Source organism: Triticum urartu, chromosome 3A (genome assembly GCF_056163025.1).
Source record: "Triticum urartu cultivar PI428250 chromosome 3A, HENAU_Tu73, whole genome shotgun sequence".
NCBI classification, from domain to species: domain Eukaryota; kingdom Viridiplantae; phylum Streptophyta; class Magnoliopsida; order Poales; family Poaceae; genus Triticum; species Triticum urartu.
In genome coordinates, this window is record NC_141875.1 from 414,936,604 (window position 1) to 414,956,635 (window position 20,032).

Genomic DNA, 20,032 nt, shown 5'->3' on the forward strand with positions numbered 1-20,032 from the left:
GTGATATAATTAAACTGTCCTCCTCCTCGACTAGCGAAAATCACTCTAGTTAGGGCATTTTGGGGTACGATGAACTTTGTTATTTATGCTTATGATATGTTGTTTCTATTTTTGCCAAGTCTGTCTCTTTCTATTGCTCAACTATATATGTTGCATATCATCGACTCATGTGATGATGCAGGTGCATAGATCATAGATGGCGAAGAAGTGCTATGCCAGGAGTATATATATACGACAAGTGGCCGGAGTGTCAGGCCCCATTGTACCGGTTTCTGGTTTCCGAGCGACAGGCAGTAGTTAGTTTAGGTTCACGCTAATGCGAGAGAGGGATACAAACTCATGTACTCAAAGTGATAGCTCTTCTCGCGTATATCATTGTTCCGATGGATGACGATGTATTTGCAAGTAATCGAGACTTGTATCGCTATTTTCGAGATGATGACGAGAGAACACTTTGTGTTGGATAATGATTATGATGATGACATGATTTGATGAGACTAATTGTATGTATATGCTATGATTACATTTGTATGTGTATGATATGCTAAAGATTATTGTATAAAGCCTATTCAAATACAAAACAAATACAAAACAAATATGCAGGGGAAAAAACTAATAAAACTAGTAGTAGCGAGGGGGAAAATTTAGCAGTAGCGCCGCCTTACCAGTAGCGCTTCCCAGTAAACAGCGCTGCAGATAATATCAGCATCGCCCTTTTCTAAATAGCGCTACAGCTATTCATGTATAGCAGTAGCATGGGACAACAGGAGCTACTGCTATACGTTAGCTGTAGCGCCTTATTAGTAGCGCCGGTCCCCGCGGTACTAATAGGCCCCAAACCCGCGTTGCTGCTAGGCTTTTCCCTAGTAGTGTTGCCCCTTGGCACCAAAGAGGAAACAAGGACACTGCGCGCACTGGCGCCCGCCTGGCGCCCGCCTGGTCTCGATCGTCATGGCTCACGTCATGAGGACCTCGCGAGGTTTGCCCTGCCTTGATCTCTCTGCCCCTCGCGAGCTTGCCTGGCGTGACCGCTCCTGAGGAGGTCTTGCATCGTTCGCCTCGTGAGGCTTGGCCCCTCGCAAGGGTCTTGAATGCCTTATCGATGAAGATGGGCTGTACAGACCTGCCAGCCCAACCACGCCGTGGGCCGCAGGCAGGCGAGTCTAGGGACCCCAGTTCCCAGGACGCCGACAGATTCCATTTCTTCTTGGTCGGATTTGTGTCATGAGTTTATTGGTGCCTTCACTGGAGGCCACCAAGCTCATGGCCAAGCAAGTGATTTGCACATCATCCCCCAGAAAGAAGGAGAAAACCTTCGCAAGTACATACAAAGTTTCAACTAAGTGCAGTACAACATCCCAGATGTTCATCCCGCCGCAGTTATCAACGCATTCCATCAGAATGTGCACAACCGCAAGATGCGCGAGGATTTGGCGATGAACAAGGTCAAGGATGTGGCCAAAATTTACGTTCTGGCCGATAGATGTGCTCGAGCTGAAGAGGGAAGGAAGTACCCCGGCGAGGACACCAGTGCGGAAACCGACTCCACAGACAAAGACACCGCTACTCCGATGAAGAAGGGCCGGCACCGCAACAGGAAGCGCAAGGGCAAGGCTTTGCTTGCAGTTGAGGGATCCAGCGAGCTCAGCGCCGCCAGAAAGGTCAAGGCCGACGACCCCGACAAGAAGGTTTCCGGGTGCGCCGCCTGCCTGGCCCTGGCCCTGGCGGCTGCCGGCAAGCCAGGAGGCTCCGACAAGCAGTATTGCAAGATCCATCGCACCAAGGGCCATGACCTCCAGAACTACCGACAAGTTGAGCTGCTTGTTGAAAAGCATAAGGCTGAATACGAGAGGCAAGACAAGGAGAAAGGTCAGGATGGTGCTGAGGGATCCGGCAAGAAGCGTGGCGGCCAAGGGGGTCTCCGCGGCAAAGATAACCAACTAGAGAGGCCTGCTCGGGGCCGCGACAAGAAAGTGGAGGATGATGATCACGACGAGGACGACGAGTCCGGCGAGCACAAGTTCCAGAAGGCTACAAAGGCCATATGCGTCGACGATGGAGCCTTGTTGCACACCTCACACCGCCAGCTGAAGCAGTGGGTGCGTGAGGTCACTGCAGTATAGCCGTGTTTGATGCCCAGAAGCCCCTGAAGTGGTCCCGCACGCCCATCATTTTTGACACCGAGGATCATCCTGATCGCACAACTACGGTCGGGTGTTTGCCGTTGTTGGTCTTGTCAACGATACGCAACCTCAAGGTGACGAAAGTGTTGGTTGATGGTGGGGCCGATCTGAATTTGATCTCGCCCGCTGTGATCAAGAAGCTGCAGATTCCTGATGGAGACCTTGAAGAGACGGGCACGTTTCAAGGGGTCAACCCAGGAAGGAGCCAACCTAAAGGTAAAATCACGCTACCCGTTACGTTTGGAGGCGAGCTGAACTATAGGACGGAGAAGATCGTCTTCGATGTCGCCGAGATCCCCTTGCCATACAATGGGATCCTTGGCAGCCCAGCGCTAGCCAAGTTCATGGCGGCGTCCCACTACACCTACAACACGTTAAAGATGCCAGGGCCGCTAACCATCATCACCGTCCCTTCCGACAATAAAGATGCGCTCATCTGCGCCGATCAACTTTACCGGGAGGCAGTTGCAGCAACTACCGCGAAGACACTTGCCCCTGTCGTTGAAGGTCCAGCGAAGAAGAAGGTCGGCAAGACCCCTTCCGTCAAGACCTCTTCCGGCGAGACCTCTTGCACCCACTCCGGCAAGTGCACCTCTTCGAAGTGCTGCGCTCCCGTTGAGGACGTGCCAGAGAGCTCCGGCGGCAAGAGCAAGAAGTCCAAAGCTGCACCACCAGAGACCAAGAAGGTGTCCGTCAAGGAGGACGGCACGGGCGGAGCTTTCACCATAAGCTCCTCCCTCGACAGCAAATAGGAAAGCGCGCTCGTCGCCTTCCTACGGGCAAATGTCGATGTGTTTGCATGGCAAGAATCCGACATCCCCGGCGTTCCCAGGTAGGTGATTGAGCACCATCTTGCTGTCTGTCCTCATGCACGGCCCGTCAAGCAAAAGGTCAGGACGCAAGCTTTGGAGCGACAAGAGTTCATCGTAGAACAGATCAGGAAGTTGGAGGCGGCAAGCCTAGTTAGAGGAGTACTCCACCCCACATGGTTGGCCAATCCGGTGGTGGTGCGTAAGGCGAATGGGAAGTGGAGGCTGTGTATTGATCACACAGATATCAATAAAGCCTGTCCGAATGATCCTTTCCCTTTGCCACGCATCGACCAGATTGTGGACTCCACTGCCGAGTGTGACCTGCTATCATTCCTCGACGCCTATTCAGGATACCACCAGATCTTCATGATGAAAGAAGACGAAGAGAAGACCATGTTCATCACCCCATGTGGTACGTACTGTTTTGTACGGATGCCTTTCGGGTTGAAGAGCGCCGGTTCGACGTTTTCCCGAGCGGTCCAAATTGGTTTTGAGACCCAACTAGATAGAAATATGGAAGCCTATATGGATGATATAGTGGTCAAAACCAAGGACAGGGCCACGCTCGTACAAGACCTAGAAGAAACATTTGCAAATCTATATAAGATCAACCTGAAGCTCAACCCAGAGAAGTGCGTGTTCGGTGTCCCGTCCGGCAAACTTCTTGGGTTCTTTGTGTCTCAACGCCGAATTAAAGCAAATCCCGACAAGATCAAGGCGATCGAGCGGATTGAAGCACCGAAGCGGGTCAAAGACGTCCATAGGCACGTCGGCTGCATTGTCGCCCTGAGTAGATTCATCTCCAAATCCGCTGAGCGTGCCCTCCCCTTTTTCAATGTTTTAAAAAGGCAGGTCCAGTAAAGTGGACTCTGGAGGCAGAGGCCGCACTGCAAGATTTGAAGAGGTATCTTTCCTCCACGCTGATACTAGTCGCGCCCAAGCCGCAAGAGCCGTTGCTGCTATACTTGGCAGCAACGAATCAAGTGGTCAGTGCCGCGATGGCGGTGCAAAGGGAACTCGAGGAAGAGGCAGCAGTAGCAGCGGAGCCATCAGGTGGCGGGCCGAGGCCATCCCTGGCAGGGTCTGACGCCGACAAGACAGAACCCACGGCGAGACCCGATCCTGGCGAGGCGGAGTCTGAGCAGATGAGCAAAATAGGACAACAGAAGAAGATGGTGCAGCACCCAGTCTATTTTGTCAATTCCCTCTTACAGGGGGCTAGGTCAAGATATTCTAGTATGCAGAAGTTACTTTTTGGCCTCCTCATGTCCTCGAGAAAGTTACGCCACTATTTCCAAGAACATGAAATCACCGTCGTCACGCGCCTCCCGTTGCAACGAATCTTGCACAACCCAGATGCGATTGGGAGGATTGTGGAGTGGGCGTTGGAGCTGTTGAGCTTTGGCCTCAAGTTTGAAAGTACTTCAACAATCAAGAGCTGAGCCCTGGTAGAGTTCATAGCAGAATGGACCGCCACGCCCGAGGAGGAGATTCAAGAGACCGCCCTTCCCGGCAGGGAAACGAGCAGTGAGTGGATTATGTACTTTGATGGAGCTTTCTCACTCCAAGGTGCTGGTGCCGGCGTATTGCTCGTCGCGCCCACCGGAGAGCGCCTCAAGTACATAATCCAGATGCACTTTCCCCAGGAGTAATCGACGAACAACACGGCAGAGTACGAGGGGTTGTTGGCCGGTCTCGGGATCACGACAGAACTTGGGATCAGAAAGCTTATCGTCAGAGGTGATTCACAACTCGTCGTCAAGCAAGTAAACAAGCACTACCAGAGCCCGTTGATGGAGGCCTACGTGGATGAAGTGAGTAAGTTGGAAGATCGCTTTGACGGATTGCAAGCAGAGCATGTTCCCCGAGTGGAGAACGACATTGCCAACGACATGTCAAAAGTGTGCTGCCCTCAAGTTGCTTGTCGAACCAGGTACCTTTGTGCTTCAGCTAACTCACCCATCCGTTGAACCATCAGCAGGACATAACAAACGATGGAAGGCGGGCCCCGGCAAGTACTTTCCCGTTGAGCTCCCAGGAGCCGCCGGCGAGGACGTTGCCGGGAGTCCCGAACCTCCTGAAGGGAAGCAACCCATGGCAGGGCCTCACGCCCTGGCCATAAAAGCAGCTGCCCTTACGGCCGAAGATGAGCCTTTAGTCCTTGCCGTCGAGCCCCAGGCTCCGGCATGGGCACAACCCACCGTCCTTTTCCTCCAAACAGGCGAGCTCCCTGAGGAGCAGGAAGAAGCAGAGAAAGTAGCCCATCGGTCCAGCATGTACCAGTTCGTGGATGATGCCCTTTATAGGAGAAGGTCGAACAGTGTGAAATTGAAGTGCATTCCTCGAGAGGACGGACTGAGGTTGTTGGCAGAGATACATGGAGGCATGTGTGGCTCCCACATAGGGTCAAGGGCTCTTGCCGGGAAAGCGTTCCGGCAAGGTTTCTTCCGGCCCACCACCCTTCGGGATGCAACTGTGCTAAGTGTGAAGCGTGCCAGTTCCATTCAAAGAAGCGTCATCAAACCGCCCAAGCCCTTCACACAATCCCTCTTTCCTGGCCATTTTCGGTCTGGGGTCTCGACATACTGCGCCCCTTTCCCCGTGATGCCGGGGGCTTTGAGTACTTGTACGTCGTGATCGACAAGTTCACAATGTGGCCGGAAGTGGAGCCAGTGAGAAAGGTAACGACACGGTCAGCCATCAAGTTCTTCAGGGGAATACTCTACCATTTTGGTGTGCTGAACAGAGTCATCACCGACAACGGCATGCAGTTCATGAGCCGCACCTTCATGCAGTACATTCAAGACCTCGGCAGCAAAGGTCTGTTTTGCTTCTGTTGGCCATCCCAGAAGTAACGACCAAGCTAAGAGGGCGAATGCGGAAGTGTTGTGGGGCCTCAAGACCAGGACTTTTGACAAGCTGCACAAGTGCGGAAGGCATTGGATTTATGAGTTTCCAATGGTTCTTTGGTCAATCAGGACGATACCAAATCGAGCCACTGGCCTGACACCCTTTGCCCTGGTATATGGAGCAGAAGCAGTTCTCCCCATTGAACTCATATACGGGTCACCTCGAGTGCTCGCTTATGATGAGCTTGAGAAAGAGCCGTTGCGCCAAGATGATGCGAAGCTCCTTGAGGAAGATCGTCTTCGGGCTGCTGTGCGAGCCACTCGATATCAGCAAGCCTTGCGCCGCTATCATAGCCGCAAGGTTCACGCCCAAAGCCTTGAGGAAGGCGACCTTGTTCTTTGGCGTATCCAATCCCCCAAGAATCCAAACAAGTTGACGCCGAAGTGGGAAGGCCCTTATCGCGTAATACGAGTCACCAGGCCTGGCGCAGTCCGCCTGGGACCGAAGATGGAATTCCGGTGAGCAACTCATGGAATATTGAACATATTTGCAAGTTTTACCCCTAAGGCATGGTTACCGGGGGCCCTGGCAACCCCCGTTTCGTACTAGCCTTGCCGCTGAAGCATGTAACCTTATGTACGGAGCCAGGCACAGACCCTGTGCGCAGTCAGGGAAGAGGAATCCCTTAGTATGTATAGTTTACCATCGATTTCCATGTTTGTTATACTTATATGCATGCTTGTCCAGGGTACTGTAGTGCTTTTTGGTTCCAGTAAATGTTAGTGAACCACCAAGGTTCCGTGCTTTTGTCCTCACTTCTTTCCAGTCACAGCAAAGATGCGCGATCCCACCGGGGACTCGGCTCCGGCAAGAAGTTGAGAAGACCGCCCGGCACGGCAATCCCCGGCAAACCAAACAGATAAAGTTTACCTCTTGCCCATTCGTATTCATAACCTGTGACTTGTGCATTAGAAAGCCTCGCCACTCGTCTTTAAGGACTCGGGGGCTCCCACTTCTGACTCAAACACTGCTTCGGTCAGAATGGTCGTGGTGACCCTTGTCAAAAAGAGGTGGATGGGGGGCTGGGCCCTTTGTGTGTAACCTAGCAGATGTGATTCCCCGGCAGGCACAAGGGGCGCCGGCAAGGTGGCCTGCCAGAAGGACTCGTTTACTTACACTAAGAAGGCGTTTTGCCTCTGCACGAACGTACACATGCACGAGTTGCCGGCGGGACTAGACTTTTTCATTAATATACTGATGCAAGTTCAAAGGTTATAGGATGCAAGCATGGGCTCGAGAGATTACATTATATAGAAATTAAGATTTGGTAAGTGCCTACAATTTAAGGAAAAAGATAGGTTCCCCGTGATCTCCATTCTTGCCCCATTCCTCCCAGGTGCGGCAGGTGAAGGAAAAAAGAGAACGGCGAGGAGCGTGCTGATGGAGAGCTTGACGAGGAAGACTCTCGGCAGGGCGCGAGGACGAGGGAAAGGGGTGGTGCTGTCAGTCAGAGTCAGAGTCGACGTCCTCCCGCTGGACGCCCTCATCGTTGCTGTCGCTACCCTCCTTGTCACTCCTGCTCGCGGAGGAGGGTTCACCGTCAGAGGAGCTCTCTGCACAACACCTCAAGGGAGTTCCCATGAGCCCGAAGACCTTGACGGAGAGTAGGCCGTCCTCCATCAATTTAAATTGGAGGACGAGTCTCTCTGACAGGCTATGAGCACGGGCGAATGCCTTCCATCCACGGCAGAGATACATAACATGAGGGGTTGGGAAGTCGACGTCGACCTGCATGCTGCCATTCCCGTAGCCCCTCATGTGCAGCCTCAGACTCTGAGGTAGATCAAGCTCCATCTCCCAAGCAAACAGAGTGGGGGGATGAAGACGGCTATGCACTTGCCCGTGCAGCCTGACGTAAAACTCGCGGGGTTGGTCTCCGACATGGCCCTCCATTGTAAGGGCCGCAGGCGGAGGCAAAGTCGGTGCGCCACCCCGTCCTCCTCCTCCCCGAGCACCATGACGGCCTCGGCCTCGCCCCCTCCCTCTCCCTCTCGCGCCCGGCAACGCCACCACGAGCTCTTGGGAAGGAAGGGCGCGCTATCGACCGGAGGCCCTCGTCGCCGCCATTGGAGCACCAGCATGCCTTCTCGCCATGACAAAGGGGAGGAAGGAGTTGAGGCAGAGGAGATGAGCACTGAAGGATCTAAGGACGCCGTTCCCCCTCCCCTCTTTCTTATAAAGGGGCAGGGCCGAGGCTCGGCCGCCCCGCTCGACCAATCAGCTGCCAAGAGGCACGGGGAATCGGGACCGACCTGCTGTTCCAATCAGCAATGGCCTAGTTTTCCTGCTCCCACATTATGGCATGTGCCCTCCGTCTCCACCACCTACCCTCTTCGAGGCATGAAGGACACATGGCAAGCGAACCGGAATCAAGAGGACAACCGAAGCGACTACATTCCACCCGATGACCGTGGGGCGCGAGCACCTTGATGGCCGCGGCCCGAGTCCACTTGGTAAATGAGCCACGCCCCTGCGTTTTCCTCCCTTTCCCAGGAAAGGCGCGGGCCGCTTCTTTACCATTTACTGCGATGTGATGCATGAGGGCAGCAACCGCCCCACGCATGACCCCCACGTCATGCACGACCCCCACATCACGCATTCAACGCGGGTCGTGCGGAAGTGTGATAGGCGAGGGAGTTACATCAGTAAAACTCGGCCCCGCATGCCCGTGCACCGTTTTGGGCCTAGCCCAACAATGCGTCGCGCTTATGTATGGCCCAGGCCCGGCGGCTCCCGTCGGTGCACAAAAGTGGGGCCTCTCTTTTGTACCCCTTTACTTGTGCACGGGCAGTTAGAGCCTCGCCTGCGGCCACACTTAGCAGGGCAGAGGAAGGAAGCATAAGTGCAAAGACAACCAGAACAGCGCCAAGCTAGAAACACGAAGAGCAGGAGGGCGTCCTCCACAGCACCGGCAAGAGCCTTCCTAGGGCAACTTGCTCGGCACCAGCAGAGCCGCCACCCTTGAGTTCAAGGGTTCCAACACCATTGACCACTTTGGAACCGAGGCTCGGGAGGCACCTCCATGGTGGCATGCAAATCTTTGTGAAGACATAGAGCCTACAAGATTAGATGATGACCAGAAGACAAGACAATCGCAAGACTCCTTGCTGAGGATGCCCACGAGGCCCTGGCAAGGCTCCCTGCCGAAGACGCTCGCAAGACCCCGGCAAGCATCTTGCCGGGGGCGCTCACAAGACCCCGGCAAGACCCTTGCCAGGAATATACGCGGGACCGCGGCAAGACCCTGCCGCCCCATCGCCGCCCCAGCTCAGCGGCCAACCCACCAACTGAAGCAAGTACCCAAGTCGCAGTATGTGGATACTAATCCAACTGGCCAAACACCAGCGTGACGGCATGCAGATCTTTGTGAAGGCCCTACCACCACGCCAACTCAGGAGCGTGCCAGGCTACGTGGCACTTCATGCCTCGTTGGCCTGGACGCATGTCGGAGTAAGGCGGAGCGGCGACGGACGGGACGGGCCTCGTTACCGCCCCCTATAAAGCAAATGGACACCTAAATAGTGCATTTAATGCACTTTGTCCCATGATGACAGGCGATAAGCTTGTACATTGTATACCTTTCCACCTCCTGTGTGCCACTGTGGCAACCCCTTTTGACTATAAAAGGAGGCCTGCGGCATACTGAGAGAGGATTCGGACCTTTGGGATGACGCACACATCCTAGCTAGTTCAAGAGTTCAAGAACACTCAAATATACACCAAAGCAAGACTAGGGTATTATGCATCCTTGCGGCCTGAACCTGGGTAAACGATCCTCGTGCTGGCTTCTAGACCCACTCTTTGCACAACCCCGCGCCCGCCAACCATAGAAAAAAGGGATCTCGGCGGTCCCATAGGTGTTCTTTCCCCCGACAATAAGGTGTTCATGGAGTTCTTGGATAAGTTTGTCGTGGTGTTCATTGATGACATATTGGTGTACTCAAAGATGAAGAAGAACACAAAGAACATTTGCGCTTAGTTCTTGAGAAGCTCAGGGAACATCAATTATATGCCAATTTCAGCAAATGTGAGTTTTGGTTGAAGGAAGTCTGATTTCTCGAACATGTTATATCAGGAGAAGGTATAGTAGTAGACCCTACGAAAGTTCAGTCTGTCACTGAATGGTTGGCACCCACCTTAGTTGGAGAGATACACATTTTTCTTGGACTCGCAGGATACTATTGGAGATTCATTGAGAATTCTCCAGGATTACGAAGCCCATGACGGAGTTATTGAAGAAGGACACCAAGTTCAAATGGACCGAAGAATGTGAGGCTAGTTTTCAGGAGTTGAAGAAACGTTTAGTTACAGCCCCAGTGCTAAGCCTTCCGGATATTCGCAGGGATTTCGAAGTATATTGTGATGCTTCTCGCCAGGGACTTGGAGGCATACTTATGCAAGACAGAAGAGTTGTTTCATATGCCTCACGTCAGCTTCGACCTCATGAGTTGAATTATGCCACGCATGATTTGGAGTTAGCAACCGTAGTACATGCACTCAAGACCAGGAGACATTTTCTTATTGGAAACCATTGTGATGTATACATGGATCATAAGAGTTTGAAGTACATCTTCACACAGAAGGAGTTAAACCTCAGGCAGACGAGATGGTTGGAGCTCATAAAGGATTATAATATGAAGCTGCATTATCATCCAAGAAAGGCCAATGTTGTAGCAGACGCGTTGAGCCACAAGTGTTATGCTAGCACCCTCATAACCGGAGGATTACCTCAGGAGTTAGCCAAAGATCTTAGGGAACTTCGAATGGAGTTCCGAGAGGTTTTGTTGCATCATTGGAAGTTTAGTACATGTTGTTGGGAAAGATTTGAGAAGACCAGAAGACTGATAAGGAGATTGTAGAGATAAAGGAAAAGATGAATAAAGGAAAAGCCAAAGGTTTTCGTGAGGACGAGCATGAAAATCTATGGTTTGAGGATCGTATTTATGTGCCCAATGACCCAAAAATTAGGAAATTGATACTTCAGGAAGCTCATGACTCGCCATACTCGATTCACCTAGGAAACAGCAAGATGTATTTTGATTTGAAGGAACGTTTCTAGTGGACAGGTATGAAGAATGACATTGCCGAGTATGTAGCCGTATGTGATGTATGTCAGATATTTAAGGCAGAACACCAGAAGCCAGCAGGATTACTTCAGCCCTTCCCAATACCCGAATGGAAGTGGGATAAGCTTGGCATGGATTTCATCATTGGATTACCCAGGACATGATCAGGATATGATCCACCTGGGTACTAGTAGATCGCTTGACCAAAGTGGCTCACTTTATCCTCGTGAAAACCACTTATGCGAGCGTGAAGTTAGCCAAGATATATATGACCAGGATCGTATGTCTGCATGGAGTTCCAAGGACCATCATATCAGATAGAGGAACACAATTTACCTTGAAGTTTTGGAATCAATTACACCAGACTTTGGGTACCAGGCTAGAGTTCAGTATAGCCTTTCATCCACAGATAGATGGACAGACCGAGAGAGTCAACTAGATTCTAGAAGACATGTTGAGAGCTTGTCCGCTAGATTATGGATCTAGTTGGGATGATAATTTTCCTTAAGCAGAGTTCTCCTACAACAACAGCTACCAGGCTAGTTTGAAGATGGCCCCTTTCGAAGCTTTGTATCGAAGGAGGTGCAGGACACCGTTGATGTGGGATGAAATTGGAGACCGACTATTGCTCAGGCCAGATTTAATCAAAGAGTATGAAGAGAAGGTCAAGTTGATCCGTGATAGACTCAAGATAGCTCAGTCCAGACATGTCAGATTTCGGGTTCTGGCAGACCCTTGAGGTTCGCACACTGGGGTGTGCGCGGAGATTTCGCCTTCTACCTACCTGCACCCCTCCGCCTTGCTAAGATCTAAGCTATGGAAAGAACAACACAAGAGACACAGGGTTTATACTAGTTCGGGCCACCGTTGTGGTGTAATACCCTACTCCAGTGTGTGGTGTGGTGGATTGCCTCTTGGGCTGATGATGATGAGCAATACAAAGAAGAACAGCCTCGCGAGGGTCTGTTCTTGGCTAGGGGGGATGAACTGCTGGGAGGAGTTCAATCACCCTTCTCTCTCTCTCTCTGATCGATCTTCTCTCTGATTCGATCTTCTCTTCTTCGTCCTCCACCTGCCACCCCCCTACCCTGTGGGTGGCTGGTCCTATTTATAGAGTCCCTGGTCCTCTTCCCAAATATCGAGCGGGAAGGGAGCCAACAATGGTGGGCTAATTTGAAGGGGGACAGCTAGCACCAGCTATCCTGACAAAAGTAGTCTTCGCCTGCACAAAGCTCTGGTGGTGACGCCGTCTTGGGCTCCACGATGACCTCCGTCTTGCAGTCCTCCTGGTCTTGGTCTTGTTGCACCGAAATGGCAACCTTTGCCTGATGCCTCGGTACTCCGTGCCTGCGCTTGCCCCCTTTGCACCAAAGGGGAAAGGAGGACACTGCACGGGCTGGCGCCCGCCTGGCGCCCTTGGTCGTCATGGCTTGCGTCACGGGCACCTCGTGAGGTACCCCGCCTTGATCTCTCCGCCTCCTCGCGAGCCAGCCTGGTGAGGCCATGCCTGAGGAAGCTCCACGTCGTCCGCCCCGCGAGGCTTGGCCCCTCGCGAGGGTCTTGGGTCTATGTTGATGAAGATGGGCCGTGCTGGGGCCCCCTTTGAGCCATGCCGCAGGCCGCGGGCAGGCAAGTCTGGGGACCCCCGTTCCCAGAATGCCGACAGTAGCCCCCGGGCCCAAGGCGCGCCTGGACTTGGCCGTGCAGGGAGGCGGAAGGGCAAGAGCGAAGCGCCGCGGGCCCTAATAGCCTGCGGCCTTGGGCGCCGTGTGGCGGTTGATTGGACGTGGGCGTCTCCACTTCCCCATGGCGCCTCGGCAACTGCACGGATTGGACAAGTCCCTGCATGCAAAGCGGGTCATGATTACCTGCGATCATGGAGGTCGGTGGTTGGCCTTCGCTGGCCATAAGTACGAAACGGCGCACGCCCTTCCAGTCCATCCCTTCTTGCTTCTCCTTCTTCCCGGTCCTTGCTCCGTCTTGCTGCGATGGCTCCGATCCGCCGGTTCTCGACGGCAGAGAAGGGAACGGCTCCCTGAGAGGAACCAGACCCGCTCCCGCCGAAGATACGGCTCATCCTCCTCGGCCCGGACGAGGGGGCCCATCAGGTGGTGTCGAGGCCTTGGTGCGAGCGGGCACCACCGGGGTTCCTGCTTCCCTTGTACGCCCACATCGAGGGCCCTGAAGGAGCTGATGCTGATCGCCACGGGCGGCGCCGCCGTCGGCGCCGATGGGTCATGAAGGTGTGGGTCGTCCCCCCTGGGGTCCACACCGAGGGCTCCTCCCGAGAGTTCGTGTTCCACGCCGCCATGCCTCCTCAGTCTTGGATTCGCCTTCCTTCCTTCTTCGCCTCCATCATCCCGCAGGGAGAACTCCTGGAGCTTTGGCTGCAGCACGCCGGCTGCAGCACCCTCGCGACCGAGGCAGAGGTCGCGGTCGCTGCCCCGGGCGAGGTCTTCATGACTCGAGGCTGGAGCAAAATCGCCCGGGTTTGCAGGACAAGAGGCGCCTTCGCGATCCACTTGGAGTACGATGGTGCTTCGGTGATATTCTTCAAGGTCTTCGACGCGAACGGGCGCCGGCTGGAGTGCTGCCCCGGGAGAGGTGGTCGGGACCCTACTACGGCGAGGACTGGGCCCGCTGACCGCTCCCTTAGCGGCTCCTCAGGCGGCGGAGGCGTCGGAGGTTCCAGTGACTCCGGCGAGCTCCTCGCGACTCCGGAGACGAGCGATGATAGCTACGAGCCCCCGAGCCGGCGCTGCTCCTGGAGCAGGGTGGGCTCGTCAGGCCGTCGCCGCCTCTGATCTGGATGGGGTTGGCACCGGTGCTTGACGGCCCACTGTTGATGATGGCGTCTTGTGCAGGGGCGCGCGTAGTTAGCGTCCTTTTAGGATCTATTCCCTGCGAGGAATCAAAGACGCGTCCCGTGGGGGCTTGTAAGGTGCCTGTGATCCTGTTTTGTTAATATAACCCTTGTCGTAGAATTGTGCGAGTTGCTCATTCCGTCTTAGCTCGGTTCTCCCTTTTGAACCTCATGAGGGCTTGGTGCTCTACGCCAACAGGTCCCAGTCCCAAGGCGGCTTCAGCCGTCGCTGGTATGCCAAGTCGCGATGCCGTGGTCAAGGCCAGGAGGTGAGCGACCCGGGGTCCGGTAAGAGCCCCTGAGTCGCGATGCTCAGGAGGTCCCCTTTGGCGCTCAAGCAGCCGTCGTCCGGTGAGAAAGGAGAGCAGCGTCGCTAAGACGGGATTGCATTAGGTGCGGGGACGGTGCCACGGTAGCTGGTGCTTCCGGGTGGTGACTTATCTCGAGAATCAGGGGCCGCTCTCTAGTGTGTCGCCGGGTCCGTGCATCGGCAGGCGTGAGGTTGCTCGGTGAGGTCCTCGCGTGTCCCTCCCCTCTCGCCTTTGCTCCCCTTTCTGCTCTACGTCCTCGGGTCCCGGCCCTCGAGCGAGTCTCAGCCGTCGCTGGTATGCCAGGTCGCGATGCCGTGGACAAGGCCAGAGGGTGAGGGCTGGAGAGCCAGTAGGAGCCCTGAGTCACGATGCTCAGGCACCCCCCATTAACGTGAAAGCGGTTCGCGCGGATGAGAGTGAAGGAGACACCGCAAGGGCTTCGCCAGACGCAGCTCCTTTAGGAGATCCTGTAGACCCATCATAGAAAGAATGAGGGGTTGGCATGACAATTGACAGTCAGCCGTTGGTTGCTTCCGAGGGGTAATGAGGCACTGAAGGATTGACGAGGTGGCGCCATGCGGGGCTGCCGCAGCCAGAGCTCAGCCATTCAGGTTTGTCGGCGTTGCAGGGACGGACCCATGCGCAAGCGTCGTGCCGTTTGGGAGCAGTTCCGTTAGTTAGCGTCAGTTGAGCGGGCAACTAGGTCAAACACATTAGCCGCGAAGGAGTGGGTTCATTCAAATAGATGCTGGGAAGGCGGACATCGCTGGGTCAGGCCCGAGTGACTTGGGGATGATGCAGCCGAGGGGCACCCCCGACAGGGTAAGCTAACAACATGAAATAAAAGGGATACATGCCGTAGGGACGGACCCCCGCGGCCTGGGAATAATGCAGCCCTGGGGGGGGGGCGCTCCCAGCTGGAAATCAAACATGAAAGATGTCACCTGACGATGTTGAGGATGAAGGAGTATTGGTGTAGCTGACTCGGCGGGCTGCGGAAGCCGATCCTCACGAGCCCCCAGGCCCAGGGGCCTCGGGAGGATCCGGAGGCGCTGGTGGCTCCTCGCGGACCATCTCCATCTCCGCCAGGGCTGCAGAATGCCTGGCCTCTTGAGCCTCCATGATGCCCCTCATGACGCTCGTACGTGGCAGACGCATTCGGCAAGCCGTAAGGCATGCGAACATAGCTCTGGGGTGGACCTCTGCAGCGCCCCACTCGCGAGGGCTAGAGGCGCTCCAGAGAGGCAACTCAATTGAGCCCTGGTATGTCAATGCAGACACGCAGCCCACCATCCTCGCCTGGATGGGGAGCCACTGCTGGTAGGCGGCGGCTGCCTTTCATGACTCTTGACTCTTGTAGCTCCTGAATGGCCTTGCTGACGAACTCCTGAGGGTCTGGCTCTCCTTGCCTTACTCCTTCTTGAGGGAAACGTGCTTCGAAACACGCCACCATGTGGTTCCCAAGCGCCTCCCTCGTGACCCTAGCCAGGTCGGTGGCCCTCCAGGGGAGAGCCCCCGAGCCCTGCCTGAGGAGGGCGCTGGGCGCACTTTCCTATGCGATGGAAGGAAGTTTCCCCTGGGCAGGCGCGGGCCCAGAGGGGCCTGCCTCCTGAGGGGCCGGGTCGGACGATGTCTTCTTATTCTTGGGGGCGGTCTCGGGAAGCCTCCTGCTTCCGCGATCTGGGTCTTCCAGTGGCGCGGCCTGAAAGGCTCGTTCCAGGGAACACATCGCGTCCTTCTCTTCACAGGGCACCATGATGACTCCGCCACTCCCTGGCATCTCGAGGACGTTGTAGCCATGGTGAGTTATGGCCATGAACTTGGCCAGCGCTGGGTACCCAAGGATGGCGTTGTACGGCAGGCGAATGTGAGCGACGTCGAAGTCGATGAGCTCGGTGCCGTAGTTGTCGCGTGCCCCGAAAGTGACAGGGAGGCGGACCTGCCCAATCGGGACCGTGGAGCCATTGGTGATTCCGGAGAAAGGCTTGGTTGGCTGAAGCTGGCTGTAGGGCACTTGGAGATTGTTGAATGTTTCCACGGATAGGACGTTGAGCCCTGCCCCGCCGTTGATGAGGGTCCTGGTGACCACCATGTTGCTGATGATTGGGGAACAAAGCATCGGGAGGACTCCGGCTGTAGCCGCACACTTGAGCTGATCTGCTGAGCTGAAGGTGATGGCGCATGCCGACCACCTGAGAGGGCGCGTGGCTTCGAGCTTGGGGAGGACTGCATTCACTTCGCGGGCGAACTGCTTGAAGATGCGTTGAGAGGCTGGGGCTTGATCCCCGCCAAGGATGCAGGCGATCGCGTGCGGCTCCTGGAAGCCCCCAGCCCCCTCGTCCTGGTGGCGGTCCTCGTTTCTCCTTGGCTGCGGCGGCAGCGGAGGGAGGCCTGCGTTGCCTTGCGGGTGATCCTCGCAAGGCTGATCCCTCCAGTCTCCCTCGCGAGGCGGGTCTTGCCAGCGATCCTCGCGAGGTTGATCTCGCCACCCTTGGCACGGGCCACGGTCTTCCCAGCGTCCTGCGTTCCTTCCTCCTCCTCGACCGTAGCCCCGGTCACTGCAGTTGGGGCAACGGCCGATCCTTCCTTCTCACACGGCTCGGAGCTCTTGACATTCGTTGGTGTTGTGGGTGTGGAGGTCGTGGTACACACAGTATCGACTGCCCTTGGAAGGTTCGGGCTGATCTCTGCCCCGCTTGGTGTCTGGTTTTGCCGCGAGCACGGCATCCCCCTTACGCTTCACATCCTTGGCCTTGGGCTTCTTCTCTTCTGGGTCTGCGACAGGCAGCTCGAGGAGGGAGAGACGCCCTTCCTTAGCCCAGGCGCACTTGGTTGCCAAGTTGAACAGCTCCAAGGAAGTGCACAGGTCTTCATGCATCGCCAGCTCCTCCTTCATCTTGACATCGCGCACGCCGTTAGAGAAGGCCGAGATGATGGCCTCCTCAGTCACCTTGGGAATCTTGAGGCGTGCGTTGTTGAAGCGCTGGATATACTTCTACAGGGTCTCCCCGGGTTGTTGCTTGATGCGGCGCATGTCGCTCACGGCGGGTGGCCGGTCGCGAGTACCTTGGAAGTTGGCGATGAAGCGGGTGCACATCTCGTCCCAGGAGGAGATCATGCCTGGAGCCAGGTTCAGGAGCCAGGTGCGTGCCCCGTCCTTGAGCGCCATGGGAAACCAGTTCTCCATGACCTTCTCGTCTCCGTTGGCAGCTTCGATGCCTAGCTCATAGAGCTGGAGGAACTCCGCAGGGTCGGCCGTGCCGTCGTAATGTGGAGGCAGGTCTGGCTTGAACTTGCCGGGCCACGTGATGCTGCGTAGCTCGGTGGTGAAGGCACGGCAGCCTGCTGTGGCCACGGGAGGCCTTGGGTGACGGGGAGCTTGGTCTTGCACGTCCCCACGCGCTGCAGCTGGGAGCAGTGCGGGGTCTTGACGTGCGGGAGCAGGAGCATGGTCGCGACGTGCTGGAGCAGGGAGCGCCCGGGCAGCTTCTTGCGGGCGAGGGACTTCTTGGCAGCTCTGCTCTTGTCGCGCTGGCACCTGACGGAGCGTGTTCCGCCCAGGGGCCACGTGCCTTGGAGCCATGGCGCCTTCTTGAGGAGGAGGCAGCCGGGGCGCCGTGGGAGCTTCGTCGCCCGCGCGGGGCGGGGTGTGGTGCAGCGGAACGGACGGCGCAGGGGAGCCCCCTGCGGCGCGGATGAGCTCGGCGACGCGGTCGAGCCATTCTTCGTAGACGTCATCGACGGGACGGTAGCGCAGGAGCTCATTTGCCGCGATGAGCGCAGCTCGAGCCTCCATGGGTGCGCGGAGCGCGCGGGACGAAGAACCAGCTGGGGTGAGCAAGGGAGTAGCGGTGCGCCCGTCTTGCCGCACGGACGGATGCTGAGACGACGCTTGCTGCTCATCCGCTGCCGGGCCAGTGGCGGTGTTGACGGCAGGTGATGGGGAACGACAAGGACGCCCGCCGACAGGAGCCGTCTGGGCAATGCGTGAAGCAAGAGCGGCCCGGTGCTCGGCGCGGGCCCGACGAGCGTCAGACATGGGCGCGATGGTCGAAGGAGAACGGGGTGGTGGAAGACGAATTTCGGCGCACCCCTACCTGGCGCGCCAAATGTCGGATTTCGGGTTCCGGCAGACCCTTGAGGTTCGAACACTGGGGTGCGCGCGGAGATTTCGCCTTCTACCTACCTGCACCCCTCCGCCTCGCTAAGATCTAAGCTATGGAAAGAACAACACAAGAGACACAGGGTTTATACTGGTTTGGGCCACCGTTGTGGTGTAATACCCTACTCCAGTGTGTAGTGTGGTGGATTGCCTCTTGGGCTGATGATGATGAGCAATACAAAGAAGAATAGCCTCGCGAGGGTCTGTTCTTTGCTGGGGGGATGAACTGCTGGGAGGAGTTCAATCAGCCTTCTCTCTCTCTCTCTGATCGATCTTCTCTCTGATTCCATCTTCTCTTCTTCGTCCTCCACCTGCCACCCGCCTACCCTTTGGGTGGCTGGTCCTATTTATAGAGGCCCTGGTCCTCTTCCCAAATATCGAGCAGGAAGGGAGCCAACAATGGCGGGCTAATTTGAAGGGGGACAGCTAGCACCAGCTATCCTGACAAAAGTAGTCTTCGCCTGCACAAAGCTCTGGTGGTGACGCCGTCTTGGGCTCCACGATGACCTCCGTCTTGCAGTCCTCCTGGTCTTGGTCTTGTTGCACTGAAATGGCAACCTTTGCCTGACGCCTCGGTACTTCGCGGCTGCGCTTGCCCCCTTTGCACCAAAGGGGAAAGGAGGACACTGCGCGGGCTGGCGCCCGCCTGGCACCCTTGGTCGTCATGGCTTGCGTCACGGGCACGTCATGAGGTACCCCGCCTTGATCTCTCCACCTCCTCGCGAGCCAGCCTGGTGAGGCCGTGCCTGAGGAAGCTCCACGTCATCCACCCCGCGAGGCTTGGCCCCTCGCGAGGGTCTTGGGTCTGTGTTGATGAAGATGGGCCGTGCTGGGCCCCCCTTTGAGCCACACCGCAGGCCGCAGGCAGGAAAGTCTGGGGACCCCCGTTCCCAGAACGTCGACAAGACAGAAGAGTTATGCAGATACTAAATGCAAGGAGGTATCCTATGAAGTCGAAGATAGAGAATATCTTCGTGTGTCACCACTTTGAGGAGTCAAAGGAAAATTAGCCCCACGATTTGCAGGACCATACCGAGTTTTGGAATGTATGGGAGAAGTTGCCTGCAAATTGGAGTTACCCGAAGGTTTGTCAGGAGTTCATGATGTATTTCACATTTCCCAGTTAAAGAAATGCCATGCAGAGATGGCCGATATTCCTCTGAGAGATACAGTGCCCCTGGAAGCAATACAGTTGGAGAGTGACCTGACCTACGAGGAGAAACCCGTGAAGATTATCGAGTTTGCCAGACGAGTTACACGCAGCAAGGTCATCCAGTTTTGCAAAGTTCAGTGGAGCCACCATACCGAGGAAGAAGCCACCTGGGAGTGAGAAGAAGACCTACGGAAAGACCACCCACACCTATTTGCTAGCCAACCCGAATCTTGAGGGTGAGATTCATCTTAAGGGGGGTAGGTTTGTAACATCCAAATTTTCAATTTGGATGTTAATCATTAGGTCATCATATGCATCCATGATTTCTTTGCATTTTAATTTGATTTATTTGGACATTTTGATCCAAGAGACCTTAAGCAACTCAAGGACCATTTGAGAGAGTTTGAGGTTTTCATAAAATTCCATTTTTGAATTCTCAAAATTTGGTAATTTGGGTCAAGGTGATTTTATTTGAAGTTATTTTTTCCAATTATTTCAAAATAAATAAAATAATGAGAGAAGATAATATGACTTCTTAAAAAGATCGAGGAAATAATGGAAATTTAGTTTCG